We start from the raw sequence: 26,888 nt of genomic DNA, 5'->3' as shown, positions 1-26,888 counted from the left end.
TAATTAAAAATTGATTTAACACTTAACTTTAAAACAATTCTCCCTTATAACTTTGTTATGTTGCCGAAAACTGATCAGTCCTTTCCAAAGATGTCAGTTGATTATTAACTCGGAGAATGGTTTTGTGTATATAACAAGATTAAAGTTTGTCATTTGATTAAAGAATCAAGAATCTTCTCCATACCAAGACATAGAAGTAAATAGAAATAAGATTTTACCGCTTGCTCTAAGCAAGAAAGGTCGTTTCTGTATGGTTTTATCGACAACAAGTCATTTTTCTATAATAGTACTGAACTGAATAATTTTTAAACAATCAAACCCAAGGCGTAAAACAGAACTAGCAACAGTTTCTCGCTTATAAAATGTAGAAAACGTTTTAACTCTGCAAACCCAAGTCAACAATGATTTTTACCTGACAATGAAACAGTATGTTTCTTGCATAAAGCCAAAATTATAGAGCCAATCCCTCTGTAGCATTTTGCAGTGTAGGGCGCTTTTAATGTAAAATAAATACAAAGATATATTTCTTTTCACCGTAATGAAAACAGAAATGAATGTTTTTGGCATTAGAAAAGGAAGACAAATTAACACCAGCAAAATTGATCTGAATGCTAACAGTGAATATTTTCAAAAAATTTCAGCTGACATTTAAGCAACTACAATATCACGTACAGCGTTTACACGATTGAAAGAAATATATTACGTGTAAAAACAACCAGAAGTAGCCATGCCTTGATTGACAGAACGGATTTTTGTATTTTCATCTTTACTGTCAAGCGTATCAGGATTTTTTTTCTAAATAACATATGTAATATGTTTTGAAGTAATCCGTGTCTGGTGGCGTCCTCGAGGAACAATACCTTTCCCTGATTTAATTGTCATGAAAGATATATACAATAAAATGGCTTTGGCTTTTGATATTTTATTAATTTCAGTTTACAGTGATGAAAGGCAGATTATGATTCTTTCTCCGCTTCATACATCAGATTTATTTGCTGCATACCAACGTCATGAAATTGAAATTAATAAACATCATATTGACTTTTTTACAAGATTTACGGAACATGATTTGAAAGATTACTTCCATAACAATTATACTGACATTAACATGTTATCATACATCAAGTCTGTTTAATTGCTTTACATATAGGAACAATCCACTTTGAAGAAAAATGCATCAATTCATCTGTTACTGACAAGAAACTTTGATGTTTTGAATTACACAAGCCTCGATTTGCATGAAAGAAAGCTTATTAACTTTAGAAGGAAAAGATAAATGAAATATTTGTAATGTATTTAAGAAGTCGCTCATAATCATCATCATCCATAAAGAGGACAGAGGTACACAGCCCACCCGCTTAGCTTAATAGCGCATGTTAACGGATCGCGGGGTCGTGAGTTCGATCCCCGAGCGAGGCCTATGTTCCCCGTGACTACTTGATGAAGTGTCTGAAATCATTCGTCCTCCACCTCTGATTCCTGTGGGGAGTTGACAGTTAATTGCGGAGAACAAGTTTGTACTAGTACAGAATCCAGGAACACTGGTTAGATTAACTGTCGGTAGTACATAACTGAAATGCTGTAGAAAACCGGCGTGAAACCCCTCCCCTAAAAAACCAAAGAAACAGATACAAAATAACAGGACTGTGTAAATAAAAGTTCTCCACAGGAATATCCTACATATGCAATGGTAACAAAAGTACGATATGTTAAACACAAAAATGCTATGGTAAAATATATAAAAGAAAATATTAGGAACCATACAATTATTTGTATATGGCTGTATGGCTTATAATGTTTTTATTTATATTTTTACACATGTACTCGATACCTTGCAAAAAGCAGAGCAACAAGGAAAACATCATTAAGGACCCGCCGAAACAGACCAAAATACAAATATCAAAGCAGCTTAGTCCGTTTGGATTCAAAGAACTACGAATTAAGGAGTCTGTGCCACTAGACACAATCAAACAGGAAAGTTAAATAGCAAATATTATCTGTGTCTAAAACCAGTGGGAAAATACGATCATACTATAAAACTGTATAAGTTTATAAGTTAACCAACAACAATTGGAAAATTTCCAATATTCTTATATTAAATCCCCATAAAGTCAGGGTTTGATAAGCTTTGTGGCAGAAATGTCTTCAGATTTCTGTGCATATATTAATCATGAGAATGATATTAGAAAATGAATTACGCAGTTTATGATAGCGATGGCCCTCTTGAAGAAGATTTTTTTAGTTATATATCGGTTACTTCCAATGACTACACACTAGCAAATCGGTTCATTTCACAAATATATAGTCCATAATATGTTGCGCGAGGTACATCACATCTAAATGAGAGAAATACATTAAAATTAAAATAATCAGTATTATCCAAAATCTTAATATATATGATATCGTTAGAAGTAGAGATATGCAAATTAAATAAGAAAAGAATCAATAGTATCCGTGACGTTAGTTTCTTTTCTTTATAAATGGAGTTTTCGGGATTAAAATCAACAATTCAACATTGGATATGTAACATTATCTTCATGATGACATTAGTTAAAATAATCTAATTTTCTCATTTGCAGCCTGAACAAATTTACAATAGTAACACAAAAACGCATAGCTTGTATGAACACTGATACAAATTTCTTGATTATTTTTATAATATATATTACAACATTTGTATTACAAACACTCCTTTTACATTACTAAAATTAGATTACTTGAATATGAACCCACAAGAGGATTATGTATTAGATTGTTTTGATTTGTTTTCAGTGAAACATTTCTGCTAATTTAGAAAATTTTGATATGATAGTGAAACGTTTTGTAGAAATATTGTTTCTTCCGCAAGGCAGTTTTTAAGTTATTAATGGCTTTGTCATTTAACCATTTTTCGTTTTATATATGGGATAGTTGTTAAACTACGGTACCATACTATATGGTTTAAACCACTTTAAAGTGAAAAGCACGACCCTATTTTCGAATTGTGGAAAACATGAGAAGTATTTACTTTACAGAATGACAGACTTCCTATCCAGGTAAATAGATAAGATAATGGTTCACTTTGGAACATGGTGGGGGTTAGAGTGAGTAGATGCACCATAAACCGGTTTTAGCTCCCCAGTGGTGTTTTTGCCACTGACCGTTCCAAGGCGATGTCCCACTGTGTTCCTTTATTTGTTCGTTTTGTCCTCGTGTGTTTGCTTCTTTTATGTGAGTGCGTGCGCTGCTAGTGTGCACGCCCGTGTGCTGGGAAGGCTGCGGTTTTTTGGAACATGGCTTTCCCTGTTGCATATTTGTCCCTGTTTTTAACACGATCGGTGACATTTAACTGCTGTTTTGGTGCCTTGTTTTGGCAGAACTTATTGTTAGCCTCAGTATTAGTAACATATAACAGCGCATGGACATCTCGTGCAAATGAGAAATTTTGCCTCTTCTTGTGAGGATATACCTATATCAAATGTATTTTTGAGTTGTTTTAAAGGCTACCATGATAAAGTGTATTTCTGTGTTGTTTGAAACGCTACCTTGATAAAGAAACTGAACCTTTTAAATCAACAACCTTGAATCATTTTTCTTTCATACCAGACTGGGATTTCTGGTAATTTCACCGGAGCTGGAAGACTCCATCTTACACCATGGGGTGTAAGATGAATCTCGTGCAGTAAATGACGTATAATATGTGTAGTAATAATTATGTTTTACGTAAAACGGGATAAAAATCAAATACCTTGATAGTTTCTCTTTGTTCCTTATAACATATTTCTCGTTTAAAAAAAAAAACTTCATTTAACAGAAAAAAACAACGTTTCACTGCAGATGATAAAACAAAATCGGAACTATTACGTTGTTTTCGTCTTGTAACGTCATGACGTACTTCGTGTTAACGGACGTAAAGTTCCCGCGCTTTGTTAATACGCTACTGTAAGAAAAAAGTGCTATAAGAAAATCATTTGTTTTAATTTATTTTTACTATTATTTGCTGAACATGGCAAGAAAAAGATTCAGTCACTGGTGGAAGGTGTAGACGGAAATATCCGGCTCTCGGGTAACTGTTTAAGTGGTAACTCGGCGGAGCCTCGTTACCGCCTAAAACAGTTACCATAGAGCCGGATCTTCCCATCTGCCCCTACCACCAGTGAAAGAATCTTATAGTAGTAATATATATAAAGAGATGTTCAGTAGAATCAATAGCTATGTCTGGCCTTAAATAAACTTGTGTTTTACAGGGGGTAACAACTGCTTTTAAAACTGTCAAAAGCTTTAAAGCATATCAGTCAGAGTATTTTATACAGCTCTGCAGAACTTTATTTACAACGTTATACTCCTCTCAAGCATGCTTGTACACACTCCACTGGGAAAGAATACATAACATGTAAGATCTTCCCTGATGGACAAGAAGCATCGTAAATGTTACCGTAAATAAGCAACAAAGTCTTCATAATAGACGGGTTTATAGCCTTCAAAGGGAAAATTTGTCTGAGTTATGTTAAGCCTAAGAAAAGTCAAAGCTTATTCAATAACTAAACCTGCAATAAATAAATGAATAAATATTCATTACAGCGGTGTAGAATTCAATAAACATCATTGCTGAAATCTCACTGAATATGTCATAAATATCTTCGCAATAAGTTAACCATTCATTGCTCATTTGATATTGTGTTACTGCAGTCATAACTGCGGTACAGTGTACTTTTGTCACTTTGAACATAATTACACGGAATCTGAAATTTGTTTCTCCGTAGACATAAATGAAATACAAAATGTGTATCTATGTGTAAGTGGATTAAATAAAAGAAAAGTGTGAGGGTGTAAAGGTTTTGTTTGTTTGTTTTGGGTTTAACGCCGTTTTTCAACAGTATTTCAGTCATTTAACGGCGGGCAGTTAACCAAACCAGTGTTCCTGGATTCTGTACCAGTACAAACCTGTTCTCCGCAAGTAACTGACAACTTCCCCACATGAATCAGAGGTGGAGTACTAATGATATCAGACACAATGTCGTTTATCAAATAGTCACGGAGAACATTCGCCCCGCCCGAGGATCGAACTCGCGACCCCGAGATCCGTAGACCAACGCTCTTACCTATTGAGCTAAGCGGGCGGGCGCAGGGTGTAATGGTGAAGGTGAACTATGAGAACGATGATCTAAATAAGAACAGTCTATGTGTATTTGTATCAGTTTGCCGTCTACAATATACAATCACCATCAACACCAACACCGCTACCAAACCCCCACCACTTCCATCAAAATAACGACAAAAATACAGTATGAACATACACATTATCACATTTTTTATATAAGATGTTAAGTACTGTGTGGCCGTACTGAGATTCAGTGTTGCTATATTTCCTGGTCCTATTTTGCTCACGGAGTCAATTCAATAACTACGTAATATAATTCTGCTTAAACCGGTACTAGGTGGTGTGAGGGGTGTTGCACTTTCCATTACCTCTCATGAATAGACTCCATCAAACCAAGTATGAAATTGTTTTGCTTGGTTGTGTTCTATGCTTCAAAAGGATCTGATATTCTTATTTTACTGACTAACAGCAATCTTGAACCCTTACCTTGCTAAATTTCTATAATGAACTTAACCTTCTTCCAATTTGGACATTTCCATTAGCTGTTGAAAATACTGACTGAATGGCGAACAGTCAGATCTACACTAGTCGCAAAGGCAGAATCAATCGTGTCCAGCATGATAAGGGTTAAGTGCCGTGTGGCGGCCGTAAAAAGTCTCCCCGCACTTAGATTCAGTGTTTTTATATTTTCTGGTCACTTTAGATCATGGAGTCCATTCAATATTTATGTATTAGAATCCGCTTAAGCCGGTAATATGGGGCGTGAGGGTGCTGCATTTTTCAATACCTGTATGCAGACTCAATCAAAGCAAGTCTGTCGTTTGTTTGTTTGGTTGCAAATGCTTTCAAATAATTTTCTCATAGAGTTTCTAGTAATGTATTAAATAAATTGGCTTATCAATTTAATGAAAATGCTCTTTATGCACGTGAATATTTAGAGTTGTTAGCAGTGTTAAAAACTATGAAATTAACAGATAAGTTAATAAATACTTTTTTTTTATATAAGCAGGTGTCCAATAAAACGTAAAAAATAACAGTTTATTAAACCTAATATTGGATATATATAACATGATATGTCACCGGAAATTAATTTGAGACAATGCCCTTTCATCTTCAGAAAGCAGTTTTATCGCGAAACCAAGAACGGAAACAGTACTTTTCATTTGACATTATCAAGCCAAAAGATTTTGTAGGATTTGCAATCGTGTACTTAAACCACCTACGATTTGTCTCATAAAGTAGACTGACATTTGATATTGAAAACTGAAAATATCTTCTTTTTGTTAATGTGATGTTTTTCGTATAAGGTTTTAATATCAACAAGACATGTTGGTGCTTTAAGGTACTGAAGGTCATGACTTCAGGTATTTTATTAAAATAACCTACTATAAACCCGGAACCCGGTACAAAGTAACGAGATGTGAGATAGGTGGCATTTAGTGTGTTGAAACTAGAGACATTAATTTTTTTCTAAAGATGAAATTAATATACAAATATCAGTTGCGTAATTATTTTATGTATTGTTCATAGGCGTAGAAACAAAGGGAGAGGATGCGAGTGGTGGGGAAGGGGTTCAGCATATAGTTTGGCTACACCAACTTTCGATCCTAAAAACTGATTTTTCTCAGAAAAGAAAACAGTAGATGAAAAAGCTGATTTGGGACAATGATAAGATGTACTACTGAATATGGATCTGTTGTGAAGTTTATTGTCATTAAAGGGGAAGAACATTTTTTGTTTTATCTGGTTATTCAAAAATTTTCAGGGAAAATCTGGGTAGATTTAACTGACCGCCCCTCCCTATATTCTATTTGACCATACGAAATTTCAACTTTAAGCAGTTTCATTATAATCTACATCACAACATTTTTATACCGCCGATAATGCCATGAAAACGTGATTATTTTCCATCATATAAAGTTGCTAAAAGTCCAATTCTGGAAATCAGTCCAGCAAAAAAATAAAAATAAAGAGAAAGCAAATATCGGATTTTATTGTATACGTTGAAGATTTGAAAAATTAAGTTTGCTTCAAACATGCAGTAAACATAATTTATGACCGAGCATATCACATAAATATTAGTTTGGTTATTTCTAGCATATTGTTTAAGCTTTTCCGAATCTTGTTACTTAATTTCCGTGTAATTCTTTTTGCAGATAGCTCCACCTTACAAGCCATTAAAAATGTGTAATTTCATTCACTTGAACACAAAAGTTGTTTCATAGTATTACAATGAAAATATAAAGCAATAAACTCCATGTTATCTTTATTTCTTTTTGCTAAAACTCCTTTACATATTGCAAAACCATAGCCTAAAACTTCTTTACACAACCTAAATCCTCTTTACAGATTGAAAAATCGTAGCTTACAGTTAATAATCTGAATAAAGATATAAACAAAACGCAGAATGTTATCGTTTCTTGAGCATTTACTCTAATTATTATAAGCATATTGGGCATCTAAAGCGTAATCAGGCATAAGAATAATTTTTGAATAAGGAACAATTATATCATATTCAGCATATGCCGTGTGTACAGCGTCTGACCATGGTTTTGTATTTCCATGATCATAATCTGACCAATCTGGAAATCTATAAAAACAGTTTCATGGACAAAGTTTTCCCAGTTTGAAATGAGTCACTTTAAAGGAGGTCGAAAAGTAACAAGCTACGATATTTCTTTATAAAATTCAAATCTTAATTATAGATGTTTATACATGCGGCTATGCGTCGATTACGTCTAAATGACTGAAACATAATGGTGATTTGTTTGGTGCTAGCAAATGTCTCCGTAAAGGAAAGGGCTGCCCATTGACATTTACGTTCCTACCTTTGATTTTGGTATTGACGTATAATCAGAGAAGGGAAAGCGACTGCATGAAAAACGTATAGTTCCGATTCGTCCCTCTAGACCCCAGACTAAAGCGTATATGTGGATAGGCTTGCAATTCATTTAACATACTTTTCATTTTCTGAAAATTTGAAACATAATTCGAACAGCACCGTCTTCGAAGAAAATAATTCAGTTGAAATCCTACATTTATGCTACATGCGGGCTAAAATAAAATGACTATAAATGAGCTACTGACTTTAAATCTTTAAAATTTTGATTAAATCTGAACAAAAAGCAAAACTTGAAATGTTGCCATTCACTAATGAAAGAATTGTTAGGAAAAGAAAGCTTTCGAAAAGTTTTAACGGAAAAAAATAGGTTGCAGCTAGTTTGTGTTAATAATCAGCCTGAATATTAAAACTGTAGCAATTTGAATACACTTGAACCTGTATTAAGCAGGTAACCAAATGTAGTACAACTGTGACAGGATGGACGTACCGGGGGCAATAACTATCAGAGCAAATCAACACCCATTACAGTCTTTACAAATTTATTTACAGAAATGATAATTTACAATGAATAAATGATAAATGAAAAAAAAATCTGATTATAAGAAAGAAAATCTGAGCTCAGTATCTCTAGATATAAAGTTCTAACACTGACAGTTCCGTTTTAACGTGACGTGGCACAGTTGTTTCCGTTAATTCCGAACTTTAAGTAGCACAAAAATACAACATATCTTCAAGTAAAGTCCCTTTTAACCGTGAATACGTTGACTCCGATTTGGCTCCCTATGATGGTAGGTGATTGGATCCCTGAGCTGACTTCAGTGGATCACAAAAGTCATCGTCTTTGCGGTTTACGGCAAAACCATGGGACGAAAGCTCTGCGCTAGGAAAATCACATCCAGGCGAGTGAAAACAAATGAACCTCGGGTATTGTACTTCCGGGTCGTGACATCATCACCAGGTAAAAGTCGTCTGGTGGAAGAAGCTAAAATATATATGGTAAGCAACATAGCAAAACAAATAAGTCAGGGCATAAAACTGCTCCTTTGCTTTGGGTACACCATACCTCCGTAGGCTCCCATAAATAATACGTGCTACTTAAACAAAATATGAGTGCAACTAAGTTCATACGTCACGTGATTAAAATACGTCACTGAACACTTCCATTATTACTAAAATTAATTACTTAAAAGTCTAAGGTAAAAGTATGGAAAAGATATGAAAAGTTTATGATGAAAAATTAAAGATACGGGAATGATAAACTGCAGCTATTATTTACAACTACAAATTAACAAAATTCAATGCAAATCAAACGTTGTACAATAGCTGGTATCGATATAGCATCAAATGCCATACAACAAAACGGACATTGTATGTATATAGACTGGCACACAATAATTTCAAGTTACAAACACATATTACATACATGGTACTAGACTTGCCACATAGATTCAACATTACAATGCAATGCAGTATCGGCATTCCATAATTAACAACGAAATGTTTGACATATGTTTTTGAAAAAAAGTACTTTGCAATTATCATGTTACACAAATTTCAGTACAAATCTTGCAGCTTATAAAAATGAAACATTCTTAGATTCCTCTTTCGAAATAATTTACAAAAGTCTGAAAAATTTAATAAATTATCCTGACATACCGAAACTAGCCAAAATCACATGCCGGAAAGTAAATCTGTTCCAAATTCTGTAGAATGAACAAAAATTTACTAAATAAAAATCGTAATTCAAAAATCATACAAAAATTTAACAAATAAATTTCTTACCTCGATCGAGCATAAATTTCTAACGTTTTTCAACAGTATTTCAGTCATGTAACGGCGGACAGTTAACCTAACCAGTGTTCCTGGATTCTGTACCAGTACAAACCTGTTCTCTGCAAGTAACTGCCAACTTCCCCACATGAATCAGAGGTGGAGGACTAATGATTTCAGACACAATGTCGTTTATCAAATAGTCACGGAGAACATTCGCCCCGCCCGAGGATCGAACTCGCGACCCCGCGATCCGTAGACCGACGCTCTACCTACTGAGCTAAGCGGGCGGATTCAATTTGACGTAGATTCGTCTAATGTCAAAATGTGGTGTGCGCTAGGCATATCTAGACCAGTCTATTTGTAAGGTAATGTCCCGCCAAATACTAAATTTCATGGGACTCATGACTAATGCGTGTACTCTGCCCATTTGTATTTCCACGGGAATCACGATATAGCCGGGAAATCTGATTACTTTGACGCGGATTGAAATTGACAATTTGAGGCCCGTTATAGTGGTTTTGGGGATAAAAACATGAATTACTGAAGTTTATAAAATACCAACTTTCTTATTACTGAACCGAATTTAATAAAATTTACATGGAAATTTAAGTTATGAAATACAGAAAAACATGAGAGGTATTTTATGCGACAAATCTGACATTTACCTCAATAACTAAAAAATTTACAAAAAGATGATGCAATACCTGCATTTAATCTACAGATACAATGAGGCCCGTATGTCAGTTTGTGACACACGTCCACCCTTAAAAAGAAAATTTGTAATTTTCTTAGATGAAACAAAATGACATACTATAAAAACAAAAAATACACTGTCACTGTCTGTACACCATATAATATAGCCACCTGACTACACTCTACTCAAATAATCTGCACCTACATTTTCTCTATCAGGAATTGCTCTAATACTGATCCTATATGGCTGCAATGCCAATGCCCATCTCATCAACATGGAATTGCTAAGTTTCGCTTTATTCAAATAAGTGAGCGACTGATAATCTGTCTCTAAGACAAAGTCTTTTCCGAATAAATACCGGTGAAACTTAGCTACTGCCCATACTATCGCTAAACACTCCTTCTCTATCACTGAGTAATTTTGCCCCCTAGGTAGCAATTTCCTACTAGCATACGCTACAGATAATTTCTCTCATCACTTTCCTGAAGCAATACTGAGCCCAAACCCATATCTGAAGCATCTACTCTCAATATAAAAGTCTGATCTAACTCTGGTAACTTCAAAATAGTTGGACCCATTAAGCTAGCCTTCAAAGTCTAGAAAGCCTTTTCTTGACTTTCACCCCACTCTACAAGATTTGGCTGACCCTTTTTCGTCAAATCTGTCAGTGGAACTGCAATGGCGGCAAAATTTGGGATAAACTTTCTGTAAAATCCGACTACACCCAAGAATGAACGTATTGCCTTCTTGGTGATCGTGTCCAGCATGATAAGGGTTAAGTGTCGTGTGGCGGCCGTAAAAAGTCTCCCCGCACTTAGATTCAGTGTTTTTATATTTTCTGGTCACTTTAGATCATGGAGTCCATTCAATATTTATGTATTAGAATCCGCTTAAGCCGGTAATATGGGGCGTGAGGGTGCTGCATTTTTCAATACCTGTATGCAGACTCAATCAAAGCAAGTCTGTCGTTTGTTTGTTTGGTTGCAAATGCTTTCAAATAATTTTCTCATAGAGTTTCTTGTAATGTATTAAATAAATTGGCTTATCAATTTAATGAAAATGCTCTTTATGCACGTGAATATTTAGAGTTGTTAGCAGTGTTAAAATCTATGAAATTAACAGATAAGTTAATAAATACTTTTTTATATAAGCAGGTGTCCAATAAAACGTAAAAAATAACAGTTTATTAAACCTAATATTGTATATATATAACATGATATGTCACCGGAAATTAATTTGAGACAATGCCCTTTCATCTTCAGAAAGCAGTTTTACCGCGAAACCAAGAACGGAAACAGTACTTTTCATTTGACATTATCAAGCCAAAAGATTTTGTAGGATTTGCAATCGTGTACTTAGACCACCTTCGATTTGTCTCATAAAGTAGACTGACATTTGATATTGAAAACTGAAAATATCTTCTTTGTGTTAATGTGATCTTTTTCGTATAAGTTTTAATATCAACGAGACATGTTGGTGCTTTAAGGTACTGAAGGTCATGACTTCAGGTATTTTATCAAAATAACCTACTATAAACCCGGAACCCGGTAAAAAGTAACGAGATGTGAGATGGGCTTTTTCATGACTTTCATCCCACTCTACAAGATTTGGCAGACCCTTTTTCGTCAAATCTGTCAGTGGAACTGCAATGGCGGCAAAATTTGGGATAAACTTTCTGTAAAATCCGGCTACACCCAAGAATGAACGTATTGCCTTCTTGGTTTTCGGTCTCTCGGCATTCTGTATGGCCTGTACCTTATTTGGAACTGGGTCAAGGGTCTGGACATCTCCTATCAGATGCCCTTAACATTCTAAGTTCTGAAAACCTATAAAACACTTAGTCGGTTTTGCTGTTAACTTAGCCTCTCTTTGTCTGGTTAACAACTCAGTAAGAGCTATTACATGTTCTTGCCATGTGATTGTATACACCAGGATATCATCAATGAAGCTATCCGAGTGCCCAAGGTCCTTCAAAACCTTCCGCATCAGTCTGCAAAACGTTGCAGGTGCGTTAACTAATCCAAAGGGCATCTTACGGAATTGAAACAAACCTTTCGGGGTTTCAAAAGCAGTCATGAGTTTTGCCTTTTCAGATAAAAGGAACCTGCCAGTAACCTTTGCTCAAGTCTAGTTTAAAAACATATCTATACTTAGACAGTTTTGAAAACATCTCCTCCATGTTTGGCATAGGTTCAGCATCGAAAACCGTCAGTTTGTTGACCTGGCGAAAACCTATACAGAACCTGTTATCTTTTTTCCTTATGAGGACAATAGGGGAGGAAAATGGAGCATTTGATGGTTTGATTACTCCCAACTCCAACATTTTATCTACTTCCTCTTTCACTACTGGTTGCGAATGAAAAGGAATAGGATAACCCTTAACTCTTATCGGATCTGTAGTTGACAACTGAATATTATGTTCAATTAAGTTGGTGTTCCCAGGAATATCTGTCAGTACGTCTGAGAAATTTTCTAACAAATCTACTACTTCCTGCTTACATTCTACTGGTAACTCTGGATTTACCTCTACATCTTTGTACGTTTCTGTACTCTGCTTTATAGGACATAAAACTATATCCTTTTCTACTCTACTCGAAAACTCATCACTACTTTCATTCGGATCTAACCTGTCATAATCTCTCTGATCCTCCTCTACAATAGCTGCTCCTACCATACTTAATATACCCTTATCTGGTATAGACTTACTATCATCTTTCCTTTCACAGTACTGTTTTAGCATGTTTGCATGAAAAGTTTTCAACTTCCCGTCTACATCTATTCTGTAATCTAGTCTATTTGCTACCTCTACAACTATGTAAGGACCCTTCCAATATAACAACAATTTATTTTGTTTCGTAGGTAACAATACAAGTACCTTACTACCTGCCTTATACCTCCTATCTCTAGCCCTCCTATTGTAATACTTCTTGTATCTAGCATTACTTTTCGCTAACTGTTGCTGAGCTATCTTACACGTATCCTCCAACTTTTCTTGCAAATCCATAACATACTGGTAAGTGGTTTTAACCTCATCATTCTCCGTCTTACCAGCCCATAACTCTCTTAGCACAGTTATCGGTCCACGTATTGTTCTGCCGTAAAGTAACTCAAAGGAAGAAAATCCCAAAATTTCTTGCGGAACTTCACGGTAAGCAAACATTATAGCATTCAAAGAATTATCCCAATCTCTAGGTCTCTCACTTCACATACGCTTCAACATTTGCTTCAAACTACCGTTAAACTACTTCTCTACTAAGCCGCTACACATAGGGTGATACGGTGTTGTAGTTAACTGCCTTAATGACAATAATCTACTAACTTCTGCCATAAGGTCTGACGTAAACTGCGATCCACAGTCGGTAAGCATTTACTCTGGCACTCCTAACCTACTATACATATCTACTAATGCCTCTGCTACTCTCTCAGTTTCAATACTAGGTAGTGCTATGGCTTCCGGATATCTAGTAGCATAATCAACCATAGTCAAAATATATCTGTTTTTCCTATCAGTCATAGGTTCGATCGGACCAACAATGTCGACAGCAACTCTCTTAAACGGAGTATCAATCAAAGGCATTTTTCCTAACGGAACTTTGCTTACTCTACCCATAGCTATAGTCCGGTGACATATACTACATGACTGACAGTACCTCCTAACCTCTGCCATTACTCCTGGCCAGTAAAATTCACCTAATACCCTATCATTAGTTTTCCTTACTCCTAAATGACCCGACAGTAACGAATCATGTGCAACTTTCAGCACAGTTTCTCTAAGACATTTAGGTACAATCAACTGTCTACTTTTGTCTTAATTCTGGGCGGTATACTCTCTATATAACAAATTATTCCTAATCTCAAACCTAACTGAACCCTTACCTCTTCACTACTTAATCGTATCTTCCTCAGCCTTCTTTCTACACAAATCTGAAGTACTATCTTTCTGTTGCTTTTCTAAGAATTCTCTAGATATATCTAAAATCTGAGACGGAACTTTAAGCTTTACTTGCTTCTTAACTTTGGCTTGCGCCCTAGTTTCTACTGCTGACGCTAAACTACTAAACTGAGGTTCTACGGCTCCCTCTACATTACCAATTATAACGTCATTGGTAGGATTATCTACAACCAACGCCTCTACTGTACCCTTGAAATACGGACAATCAATACTTACTCTAGCAACATCTAGCCTATGTTCACTCCCATCTATGTACTTACATCTACGGATTTTCTCTACAAACTGACTTGCTTCTATTAAGTCCCGTTTCACTATCACACATGTACAACCTGTATCTCGCATAGCGATAACATCCCTACCATTACAAGTACCGGGTTTTGTAGGACATGTACTTACACTAAGCATACCTAACTCCTCAACATCACTGAGTTCTATAATACTATTTCCACTCTCTGACCTACTTGACTTACACCTGTCTCTATCTCTATTTCTTCCTCTACCTCTACTCCTAGATCGGGCACGGCCTCTACCTCTATTTCTATTTTCCTTACTATTTCTATTCTCCCCTTTGCTACTTTCCTGCTCCTGCTCTACCTCTACCTCTGCTGCTGCATTAGCACTACTACCGTACTTTCCGCTCCTACAGTAATATGAGCTATGCTCTATACGACCACAATTAGTATACTTCAGTACACCAAAGGGTTGATAACCTCTACCTCTATTTACACCATTACTACTGCCTCTATTACTAGTACCTACATTACGACTACTAGGATACTGTCTCTGAGGTATTTCATATTGTTTATGGCTTCGGTCCTGATTGGTTCGATTCACGGCATATTTGGGACCTCCACGAGTCTTTGCAAACAAATCTGCATCTTCTGCTACATCCCTAGCTTTCACTAACCTCTTACTACTCAAATTCTGATACCGTTCTCTGTTAAATACATCTAAGAATTGATCCCTAAGTATAAAATCTAACAATCCTTCGTAAGTTTTCTCTACCTTACTCAAGCTAAGCCAACCATCTAAATATCTACTTATTCTGGCTAAAACATTACAAAGGTCTCATTATTACGAGGCCTTTCAGTTCTAAACTTTTCTTATAGCCATCGTCAGTAAGTTCGAACTCACGTAGCAAAGCGGCTTTCAGTTTATCATAGTCCTTCCGATCTTCTAACCGAAGCCTATCAAAAACTTCTCTTGCCGTACCTTTCAGAAGGAACGGTAAGTTGAGTGACCATATCTCTTTGTCCCAATCCTGCGCAACAGCGTACGTTTCGTACACATTCAAGTACGCATCCATGGAATCAATTTTCTCATCAAAGGGAGACATATTAACCTTTACCTTTTTCTTGCTCATCATTTCTAAGTCTCTCTTACACTTATGCTCTGTTTCTAACTTCCTACTTTCTGCTTCCTCCTTCTCTGTTTCTAACTTCCTAGCTGACATTAACTTCTCCTTTTCCATTATTAACTTATCCTGTTCTAACTTACGTTCATATTCTAACTTATCTAATTCTAACTTACGTTCATACTCTATCTTTTCCTTCTGCAACCTAGCTTCTAACTCTAATCTTTCCTTCTCTGTCTCTAAACTACTTTGTCGTTCATATTCTATCTTTTCTTTCTGCAACCTAGCTTCTAACGCTAATCTTTCCTTCTCGGTCTCTAAACTACTTTGTCGTTCATATTATATCTTTTCTTTCTGCAACCTAGCTTCTAACTCTAATCTTTCCTTCTCTGCTTCTAATCTATCTATCTCTGCCTCTAATCTACTATGTCTTTCCTCACGTTCCCTAGCCTGCTCTTCCTTAATAAAGATACGTAACTCCTCTCCTTCATAACCTAACTCCTGTCCTACCTTCGTTAACTCTGCTAAACTAGTCATGTTTAAATGATTACACTAAATTAACACCATACAACACTACAGTACAACAGCTCCTATAACAACCTGAGACATTAATTAAACAATCGTGAGGGAATACTAGACTACACTAGCTTAATCATAGAGTGACACAAAATAAACCCAAAAGAAAAATAAAAGGAACGAAGTCACTCCAGAATCCAAGTGTCGTATGCAACTGTCTATCAGTCCGTGACCACTAAAGCTGGTTAGCTAGTTTAAACATATTTTATTGCTTATAATACATGTATTTATATCATTACAGCAACATATGGATTTTAACAATCAATTGAATTATAGCAATAGGGTCGGCCACAAGTTCTGCCAACATTAGTAAACGGCCCTTCCCTTGAAAATTAACTATCACATAAAATTAATTACTTTTACGAGATAAACAATTATAACATGCATTACAAAAGATTGAATGAAGAAAAGACCAAAGTATGACTGAAACTAAAAAAGAAAAATGTAGCTAGTTTAATGTTATATATGATGTTAATATTGCTAATTTTTTCTCATGAATTTGTTTCCCAGAAGCTAGGCAAGGGCAGTAGTAGCTGTATTCGTTTGCGATAAGTTGAGGTTTGATTAATAATCAATATCAAATGTTAGGTACTGGTAGAAATTACAAGTCACAGCTATTCTCACTGAAAACGATTAGAATTTATGATAAATTTATGCACCGCCAAAGTAATTATTGAACTGCTTTCGTCTGAGCACATGTCAGATCCAAAAAATAGCAGTGTGTCATTTAAAGGATGAAAAATTCTGGTTTCATGAAATAGGTCGATTCTTTGTTCTCTAAATTTCATACACTGAAAGAAATAATGTTCAGCATTCTCGATGGGATACCCACAGTCACAACTGGGATTATCTCTTAAATGGTTTCTGTAAAAATCGTTATTCAGATTACTGCATCGGTTTCTTAACCTTGCATGTAATATTGAGGGCAGTCTTTTACCAATCAAAAAGTGTTTGGGGATTGTTGGTGCTTTGAACAAATCTTTTAGCCTTGATTTAAATATATTAAGAGATTCAGAATTTCTAATACCTATATCAAGTGAATTCCTAGATCGGTAGATGACGGTATAAATGAGTTACTATAAATCTGAGTTCTTCGAGCTATTGTTACATAGTTATCATTGTTTCTCAAAGGGTAATTAGATATCTCTGCTACAACAGGAGGAAAAATATTTGACAAGAATTCAGGGAGTAGACTATTTTTAGCTTTATAAACTGTAATAAGCTTTTGAATATTCCGCTTGTCCTCTAAGAAGACCCATCCTATTTCTTGAACTAAATTTTGTATTGAGACAGACCTGGTTAATCCTGTAACTATACGCGCCGCTTCATATTGTAATTTTTCTAAGGATTGTTTTTGTTGTACAGTGCATCCATCCCAAACGATAGATGCATACTCTAATATAGGTCTCATATATGAAATATAAATTTGATTTAGAGTAGATCTTTTTAACTTGAATTTTAGTGCTCTCATAGAACTCAAAACTTTCGATGCAGACTTTTCTATGTGGCTAATATGCTCGTGCCATTTAAGATCGAACGATAAAGTTAAACCTAAATGTTTATGAAAATCAACATAATCTAGTAAAATACCATTAAAATAAAGAGATGGCTTTACTTGTAGATTAGAAAAAAACGTTACTTCAGTTTTGTTAGGATTAAAATCAACTAACCACTGTTTGGACCACTGGCTAATTATGGTTAGATCACTATTTAATACAGATTCTATGTAATTCACATCATAAGAAGTTACAGCTAAGGAGCTGTCATCTGCAAACAAACGGGTAATGCTTAAAAGATTTTCAGCTATGTCCTTTACATAGATTAAAAAAAGTAGAGGTCCAAGGCCAAAGCCCTGTGGAACGCCAGCATTTAGTGGGAGTATCCTCGAGATTTCGCTACCAACAAAGACAGACTGTTTGCGATTCAAAAGATAACTCTCAAACCAACTAAGTAGTGTATCATCTAGGCCGTATTGCTTAAGTTTAAAAAGAAGACCGCGGTGCCAAACTCTATCAATTGCTTTAAATATATCACAGAAAACAATGCAAGTTGATTTTCTCCCGTCAAAAGATTCACATAGTTGGTGATACATATCTACTAGCCGAAAGACAGTTGAATGACCAGGTAAAAAGCCAGACTGTAAGGAATAGATCAAATTATTGGAGTACAAATGGTTATAGATATGTTTAAAAATTACTCTTTCCATGCCTTTTCCGACACAACTTATTAAGGAAATAGGTCTGTAATTCGATGGATTATTTTTTATTCCTTTTTTGAAAAGGGGCATTACTTTAGCAAGTTTCCAAGCACTGGGATAAACACCTTCATGAACAGATCTGTTAAATATGATACTAAGAGGTTTTGCAACTGTTAAACGTGTTTCTTTAAGTAACCTATGACTTATATGGTCAGGACCTATAGCTTTATTAGTTAATAATGAAGATATAATGTCAGCAATTTCACTTTCAGTTATAGGAGATATATGTAAGGTAGAATTTATTTTTAACATAAAGTTAGGTAAATGTGCATTAGAATCATCAACTCTTGACACAGAGGAAAAATACTCATTAAAACAGTTTGCCTTTTCGTTATCAGTGGTATAGTAAATATCATCTCCATTATTTTCGACAACTAATGTTGGTATATTATTGTTGCTTGCACCACTATTGTTTTTAATAAGCGTTTTTACTGTTTTCCAATAAAATTTCGGACTGGTCGATTTTGTTTCCTCCAAAGAAAATTCCAAATTGTTATAAAAACGTTCCTTAGCATGATGCTTTAAATTGTTTACCTTGTTTCTAATGCGCTTAAAAGAATTCCAATCAGATACACTATTAGTCTACAGGGCTTTTTTCTTTAAACGGTCACGTTTCCTTGAAGCTCTGCGAATTTCGGAGTCATACCATGGTCTATCGTGTGGTCTTATTGTAACAAGAGATGTCGGAATACATTGTTTAGCTAATTCGATAAAAACGTTTGTAAAAGATTCACATGCCACATCTATCGAATTTGAATTGAAAAATGACCAGTCTGTATTTTGAATCAAATTATTAAGTTCATCAAAATTACCGCGATTATAGTTCCAAACCTCTCGTTTATACGCTATAGGTATATTATTAGGGTATTTTATATATGCATAAGTTCCAAAATGGTTACTTATTTCTGCCGGAGTTAAAAAGACACCGGAATTGTAAACTTCAATAGTATTAGAAATAGCAATAGGATCAATAAGGATCGATGAATGATTTGAAATTCTTGTCGGTTCTTTAATTATGTTATGTAAATCATTAATTAGAAGAATATCTTTAAATCTGTGGTTGTTTAAGTTCAGTTGGTCCTCATTTATATCTCCTACTAACATTAATCTATCACATATATCAAGAGCTTTTTCTAAGGAATTGTTCAGTTTTATCCAGAAATCTATAGATGCTTGAGGTTGTCTGTACAAATTACAAATGAGATATTTCGTATGTTTAGTTTTTAACTCTACCCATAGCGAATCTTTCAATATGTTCTCAAGTTCATGTATACGTTTCGAAATAAGACTGTCTGATATATACATAAGTAAACCTCCGGAGTGACATGAAACATCTTTACGGTAAATTGTTGAATGAAAATCTAGACTGATACTGTCATTGCTTACATTTTCATCTATATGTCTTTCAGTAAAACATAAAACATCGAAATCGAGCCAGTTGTTTTTTATGTAGCTATATGACTTCTAACATGCATTTTAACTACCGTCTATGAACAGGCTCAATCAAACCGAACATGCAACATTTTCGTTTTTGTTGTGTTGAACGACCTGTGGAGTTTCCACTTTTTCTATTCTAAATTCAAAGTAGTTTCACAAGAGAGCAGTAAAGAGCAAAAGACTGCATCTTGAAAACATTTCGCAAGAGCAATCGGGAACAATTGTCTCCCTTTAATCTTATCAACTAAAATAATGCAATAATGTTTCAAAAATCTGTCTGGTTAGCTGAAGCTATGGATCTGTCTTATCTTGTCCGAGGTAAGTCGTCACTCTGAAATATGAATAAAACTATTACATGTGAAACAACAATTAAACAAAATAAAAGGAATCTTTACAAATTATTGATGCAGTTTAACGAGTGTTAATAATGTTCGAATAGCTACCGTGTCCGGACGACCAATCCCACTTCTGACACCATTTGTGACAGGATGGACGTACCGGGGACAATAACTATCAGAACAAAATCAACACCCATTACAATCTTTAAAAATTTATTTACAGAAATGATAATTTACAATGAAAAAATGATAAATGAAAAAAAAATCTGATTATAAGAAAGAAAATCTGAGCTCAGTATCTCTAGATATAAAGTTCTAACACTTACAGTTCCGTTTTAACGTGACGTGGCACAGTTGTTTCCGTTAATTTCGAACTTTAAAGAGAATTCCTATAGTTTTTTTCCTTTCATAGAATTTTTTTAAATTCACATATATGATAGGAAAATTTGTGCTGAAAACAATGAACAAATAAAAACAATAGGTCACCAAGCTTGTTTTTGTGAAAAAATGTTTTGAGCACACCCACTGTTGCTGAAACTGCCAGCGATTTTTCAACATTTTCATAATTTTCTGCTTTTTTATAAATACCAACCAAAATATACATCCAGGCAGCACAATACGGTTTTTTCTTTTTACAGATTTTATTATATACTTATTTGATATCATAGGCATATTTGTAATACTCTATCCTTACAATAATGGGTACAAATGAAAAAAAATTTGTTTCATATTTACTTTTGTGAACTTTTTTCAATGAAAAATACCCATAGTGAAGAATATTTTTTTTTAAATTTTGAAAAACCTCTTTCATAGATTTTTTTCTTTTTCTTCTTGTGTATAGATAATTGTATTGTGAGCATAAAAATGGCTAAAAATGTATGGGTCACCAGGCTAAATTTGATGTTAAGACCGCTAGAATACAACACCTGTTTGGACGAAAATGGCGGGAACCTGGCCAAATTGATTACATGTATGTCTGCTAAAAGTTAAAAAAAAGTTTTAAAAATTCTTAATTCTTTCTATAATTGAATACTAAATAATCTGAAAGGTGATATTGTCTTATCAGTACTAAGTCAATTATCTTACATTATATGAACAACACTGTCTTTGTACTAAAATGCGATGTGAAAACACAACCACAAAAATAGCAAGATACCTGTTAGGCATGATACTTGTCAATACAACATAAACCAGTATCAACATTTGATTACTGATATAACTTATCAAAAATGTTATTTCATTCAAAATTCCTCATATTTAAGATTGTCTGTAACATGTTTCAACAAATGTTGACTTCAGTTCAGTTTTCCATTGAAAGTGTCGGCTGCGCAGAAAGATGCGCATAAAAAACTATAGGAATTCCCTTTAAGTAGCACAAAAATACAACATATCTTCAAGTAAAGTCCCTTTAAACCGTGAATACTTTGACTCCGATATGGCTCCCTATGATGGTAGGTGATTGGATCCCTGAGCTGACTTCAGTGGATCACAAAAGTTATCGTCTTTGCGGTTTACGGCACAATTATGGGACGAAAGCTCTGCGCTGGGAAAATCACATCCAGGCGAGTGAAGACAAATGAACCTCGGGTATTGTACTTCCGGGTCGTGACATCATCACCAGGTAAAAGTCGTCTGGTGGAAGAAGCTAAAATATATATGGCAAGCAACATAGCAAAACAAATAAGTCAGGGCATAAAACTGCTCCTTTGGGTACACCATACCTCCGTAGGCTCCCATAAATAATACGTGCTACTTATACAAAATATGAGTGCAACTAAGTTCATACGTCACGTGATTAAAATACGTCACTGAACACTTCCATTATTACTAAAATTTATTACTTAAAAGTCTAAAGTAAAAGTACGGAAAAGACATGAAAAGTTTATGATGAAAAATTATAGATACGGAAATGATAAACTGTAGCTATTATTTACAACTACAAATTAACAAAATTCAATGCAAATCAAACGTTATACAATTGCTGGTATCGATATAGCATCAAATGCCATGCAACAAAACGGACATTGTATGTTTATAGATTGGCACACAATAATTTCAAGTTACAAACACATATTACATACATGGTACTAGACTTGCCACATAGATTCAACATTACAATGCAATGCAGTATCGGCGTTCCATAATTAACAACGAAATGTTTGACATATGTTTTTGAAAAAAAGTACTTTGCAATTATCATATTACACAAATTTCAGTACAAATCTTACAGCTTATAAAAATGAAACATTTTTAGATTCCTCTTTCGAAATAATTTACAAAAGTCTGAAAAAATTAATAAATTACTCTGACATACCGAAACTAGCCAAAATCACATGCCGAAAAGTAAATCTGTGCCAAATTCTGTAGAATGAACAAACATTTACTAAATAAATCGTAATTCAAAAATCATACAAAAATGTAACAAATAAATTTCTTACCTCGATCGAGCATAAATTTCTAACAAGAAAAATCAATTTGACGTAGATTCGTCTAATGTCAAAATGTGGTGTGCGCTAGGCATATCTAGACCAGTCTATTTGTAAGGTAATGTTCCGCCAAATACTAAATTTCATGGGACTCACGACTAATGCGTATACTCTGACTATTTGTATTTCCACGGGAATCACGATATAGCCGGAAAATGTGACTACTTTGGCGCGGATTGAAACTGACAATTTGAGGCCCGTTTTAGTGGTTTTTGGGATAAAAACATGAATTACTGAAGTTTATAAAATACCAACTTTCTTATTACTGAACCGAATTTTATAAAATTTACATGGAAATTTAAGTTATGAAATACAGAAAAACATGAGAGGTATAGCGATAGGAAATAGGCGCTTCCGCATAATCGGTATGTGTCGCGCACTAAACTGTTTACGTATGCACCGGTTAACAAAATCGATGTGTTCCGGCACTAGCAGTCGGAAAGGTAAGTTTTATTTTTCAGAATATTCTGTTAAGTACTATTTGCCAACGTATAAACACATGTTCAGTCCAAACTTACGATATCAAAGATTGAATTTAACCCGGATTTTTTAGCGAAACCATTTGAAATCATTGATTTTAAAGGTGTGTAGTTCTGTTCTGTCATTCTCTATTCATAACTTGTGTTTACACGAATCTTCAAACTGTGCATATTTATGTGGGTTTCATTGGTGAACCAGTGGCGCATGGAAGCTAAATATACTGTTAATGGCAGTTGGTAAGTGGGAATGGTCAATTATTTATGGTTTGTTTTTGGTTTGCAAAATAATGAAAATGTTAGTTTGACAGACGACAACAACAACAACTCGTTATATTTTGTTTCAAGACATCTAGAAAATAGAACAACTACAACAACAATAGAATAATAGAATCATTTTGATTTTGTTTGATGATACAAACTGGAGCATATTATGATCTGTTTGTTGGATGATTTTAACATAATGTTTTAACTGAAAATTGTTTTATGGTACTAGAAAAGGGTATTGCAGTTTTTCCTTGAGTACCTTTACTTTCGGATAAAATTTATTTCGGATGTAATATTTGGCTACTGTAGTATTATGTTTTTTCTTATGTTTAAAAAAATGAGACATGCTGGGCAGTTTTCCTGATTTTATTTTGTTATAAGTTATACATTAAAATAATGTATGTGTCATTAGGATAAAAATAGAGTTGCATTTGGCAACATAGTAAAGATTGAACGATTTTTTTTTTTGAGATACCAAGGAGATGCCCCGGTACATCCCGGAACTAAGGGCTGGATACACAACCGGTAGGAGGGCACATGAGTCTAACGACTAGAGTCTCCGAAAGGAGGTACATCAGATAGATACACAATGGAGTGTTTCATATGATAAATTACGTTTTAATTTTATTAATTACTTTGTTTATTTCAGAAGCTGTGTGTTCACTGTTGGCACATTGAATGATTGACAGCATTGGATAAATAATGCTCTATTGGATAAATACGTAAGAAAATAACATTTCAATATTTAAGGCAAATGATTTATACATTTGAAAGGATATGTAAATTCAAACTATTTTAGAGAATTTATAAATGACTGCCTCCTTTGTAAAACAAGATTTTATTTTTATTTTTAAACTGATTGTTACTGTTATACTCAACAGTTAACATAAGAGAATAAAAAATACATGTGATATCAGTTCTATTTGCGTTTGACCTCCTTTTAAACTGCCATTTTACTAACTTAAATATGGTGGATAGGTAGTTTTAGGTAATAAGGGTCTTAAGTTTTAGATATGAAGATAAAACTATATTTCAGGTAAAGTACCTTGGACAGCTGAGATTGTGGTGTGGACAGCTGAGATTGTGTTTTGGACAGCTGAGATTGTGACTTGGACAGCTGAGATTGTGGTGTGGACAGCTGAGATTGGTGTGGACAGCTGAGATTGTGGTGTTGACATCTGAAATTGTGATTTGAAAAGCTGAGATTGTGACTTGGACAGCTGAGATTGTGCTGTGGACAGCTAAAATTGTGGTGTGGAATAATGATATTGTGGTGTTGACAACATATTGTGGTGTGCACATGTGATATTGTGGTGTGATGGTTTAAAGTAGCAAAGGTATAAAGCATGTATTATATTATTACATTTCATTATAGTTTGACTATACAAAGGAGAGCTTTTATACTTACCCTGAATTTAGCAACACTTAAATCTTCTGCAAAGTACTCTGAGTTCTGTGAAAGTCACCGATATCAATTAACTCAGTTGTAATGATTATTTGAAAATTGAATATTTAAAAACATAACACAGGAATTAGCTTTAACTTACTCCAGAAACAACAGTGTTAAACATTCCTGTCTGATGTCTCTCATACGACAAAACTATCTTTTAAAGGTAAATTTCAAAATTTAGTACTGTACATTTCAAGAGTAGAATTATTAACTGAAAATGAAATATATGGCTAACCAAATAAAATGCCAAAGATCTAAAACAAATTAATATTCCATACTTATTATGTTAAGAAAGGATAACTTATAATTTCATTAAATATGTACACAATGTCAGTTTCAGTACAGTTGGTTTTTAAGTCCACATGTGCTAACTTATACAGGGACATTTTTTTTTCAATCTGAATAAATTATAGGATAGATTGTTTTAGATAAGAAGGGTGTTAGGTTTTAGGTATGTAGATAAAACTTTATTTCAGGTAAAGAACGTTTGACAGCTTAGATTGTGGTGTGGACAGCTGATATTGTGGTGTGGACAGCTGAGATTGTCATGTGGACTACTTATATTGTGGCTTGCAGAGCTGATATTGTGGTGTGATGGTTTAAAGTACTAAAGGTATGAAGCATGTATTATATTATTACATTTCATTATAGTTTGACTATACAAAGAAAAGCTTTTATACTCACCCTGACTTCAACAACATTTAAATCTTATAAAAAGTACTCAGAGTTCTGTACAAGTCACCGATGTAATTTGACTCAGTCATAGTACTTACTTGATAATTAATTATTTAAAGACATGTCACAGGAATAAGCAGTAACCTGAACCTGAAACAACAGTGTTAAACTTTTCTGTCTGATATTATAAACTGATAAGACAGATTATCATGTAAAGGTAAATTTAAAATATAGAAATAGAATTAAGTGCAATTTAAATATAAGGCTGACTCAAGAGAATGATAAAGATCTGAAACAAATCAATTTTGTATACTAATTTTGTTAAGAAAGGATAGCAATTAAAACAATTTAATGTCGTTTCAGTATAGTTGGTTTTTAAGTCTACAACTGTTGTATATTGACAAAATTAACAAAAATTGACAAAAAGTCTGGTCAGGATCCATGCTGTTTGCTTTCAAAGTCTATTGCAATTAAAGAAACTGTTGAACAGCATGGATCCTGACCAGACTGTGCAGGCTGGTCTGGATCCATGCTGGTCGCTAACGCATTATGTTCGTTTTATCGTGGTGCGGTTCATTAATAGAAAATCAATTTTTGTTAATTATTTTTGTATATATTTGGTGCTTATTTATTTAGTAAATGTTAATATATTCAATTTCAGATTTATTCCTTACTACCTTCCTGTCAACTATATCTTCCACAGCATGATTTAATCTAGTCCCAATCATTGACTCTGGTTACCTCACCAGACGGTCCGTCCACAGAGTCACAAGCAACAGATACTAAAACTCGGCAAAGTACATGTACTTCAGTCTTCCAGAGGATATTGTTAACAATGATGATTTGATGTAAAAAAGAAAATGTATTTGAATAGCTATATTTCTCTTGTGTCACTAAGGTGTCAAAGGTCATTTTAGAGATTGTCCGGGCTGTAACTTTGCAACGCATAAACGGGCTTAAATGTTTGCCACCTCAGCTAGACAGTGTTGTGTTGAACTCCCAGTCCTTTTGACCGCTGGTGGGCTCGACATGTTTCCTGTGGGCATTTAGTTTATATTGCATATACTTTAAGTAGATACACATTTTAGAATACCGGTAGATAACCAAATAAGAAAGAAAACATTTTTTTATTTTACATAATAGCAAAATCTGGAAAATTTTAACTTCAACTTTCACTGTTATATTATTATATAATCACTTATGATGAGTATGAATGCAATATAGACACTGT

At 34.4% G+C, this 26,888-nt stretch overlaps 1 long non-coding RNA gene across 1 annotated transcript; it reads left to right on the top strand.

Moving 5' to 3' along the window:
• The first annotated feature begins 24,084 nt into the window (after positions 1–24,084).
• Positions 24,085–26,569, top strand: LOC128550271 (uncharacterized). Its single transcript, XR_008368188.1, has 4 exons — positions 24,085–24,254; positions 24,569–24,869; positions 25,459–25,595; positions 26,319–26,569. It is a non-coding gene; the product is annotated as an uncharacterized LOC128550271 (long non-coding RNA).
• The last annotated feature ends 319 nt before the right edge of the window (positions 26,570–26,888 follow it).

Source organism: Mercenaria mercenaria, chromosome 17, assembly GCF_021730395.1.
Source record: "Mercenaria mercenaria strain notata chromosome 17, MADL_Memer_1, whole genome shotgun sequence".
NCBI classification, from domain to species: Eukaryota; Metazoa; Mollusca; class Bivalvia; order Venerida; family Veneridae; genus Mercenaria; species Mercenaria mercenaria.
Note: the sequence above shows the minus strand (reverse complement) of the source record. Positions and strands in the feature narration are given on the sequence as shown.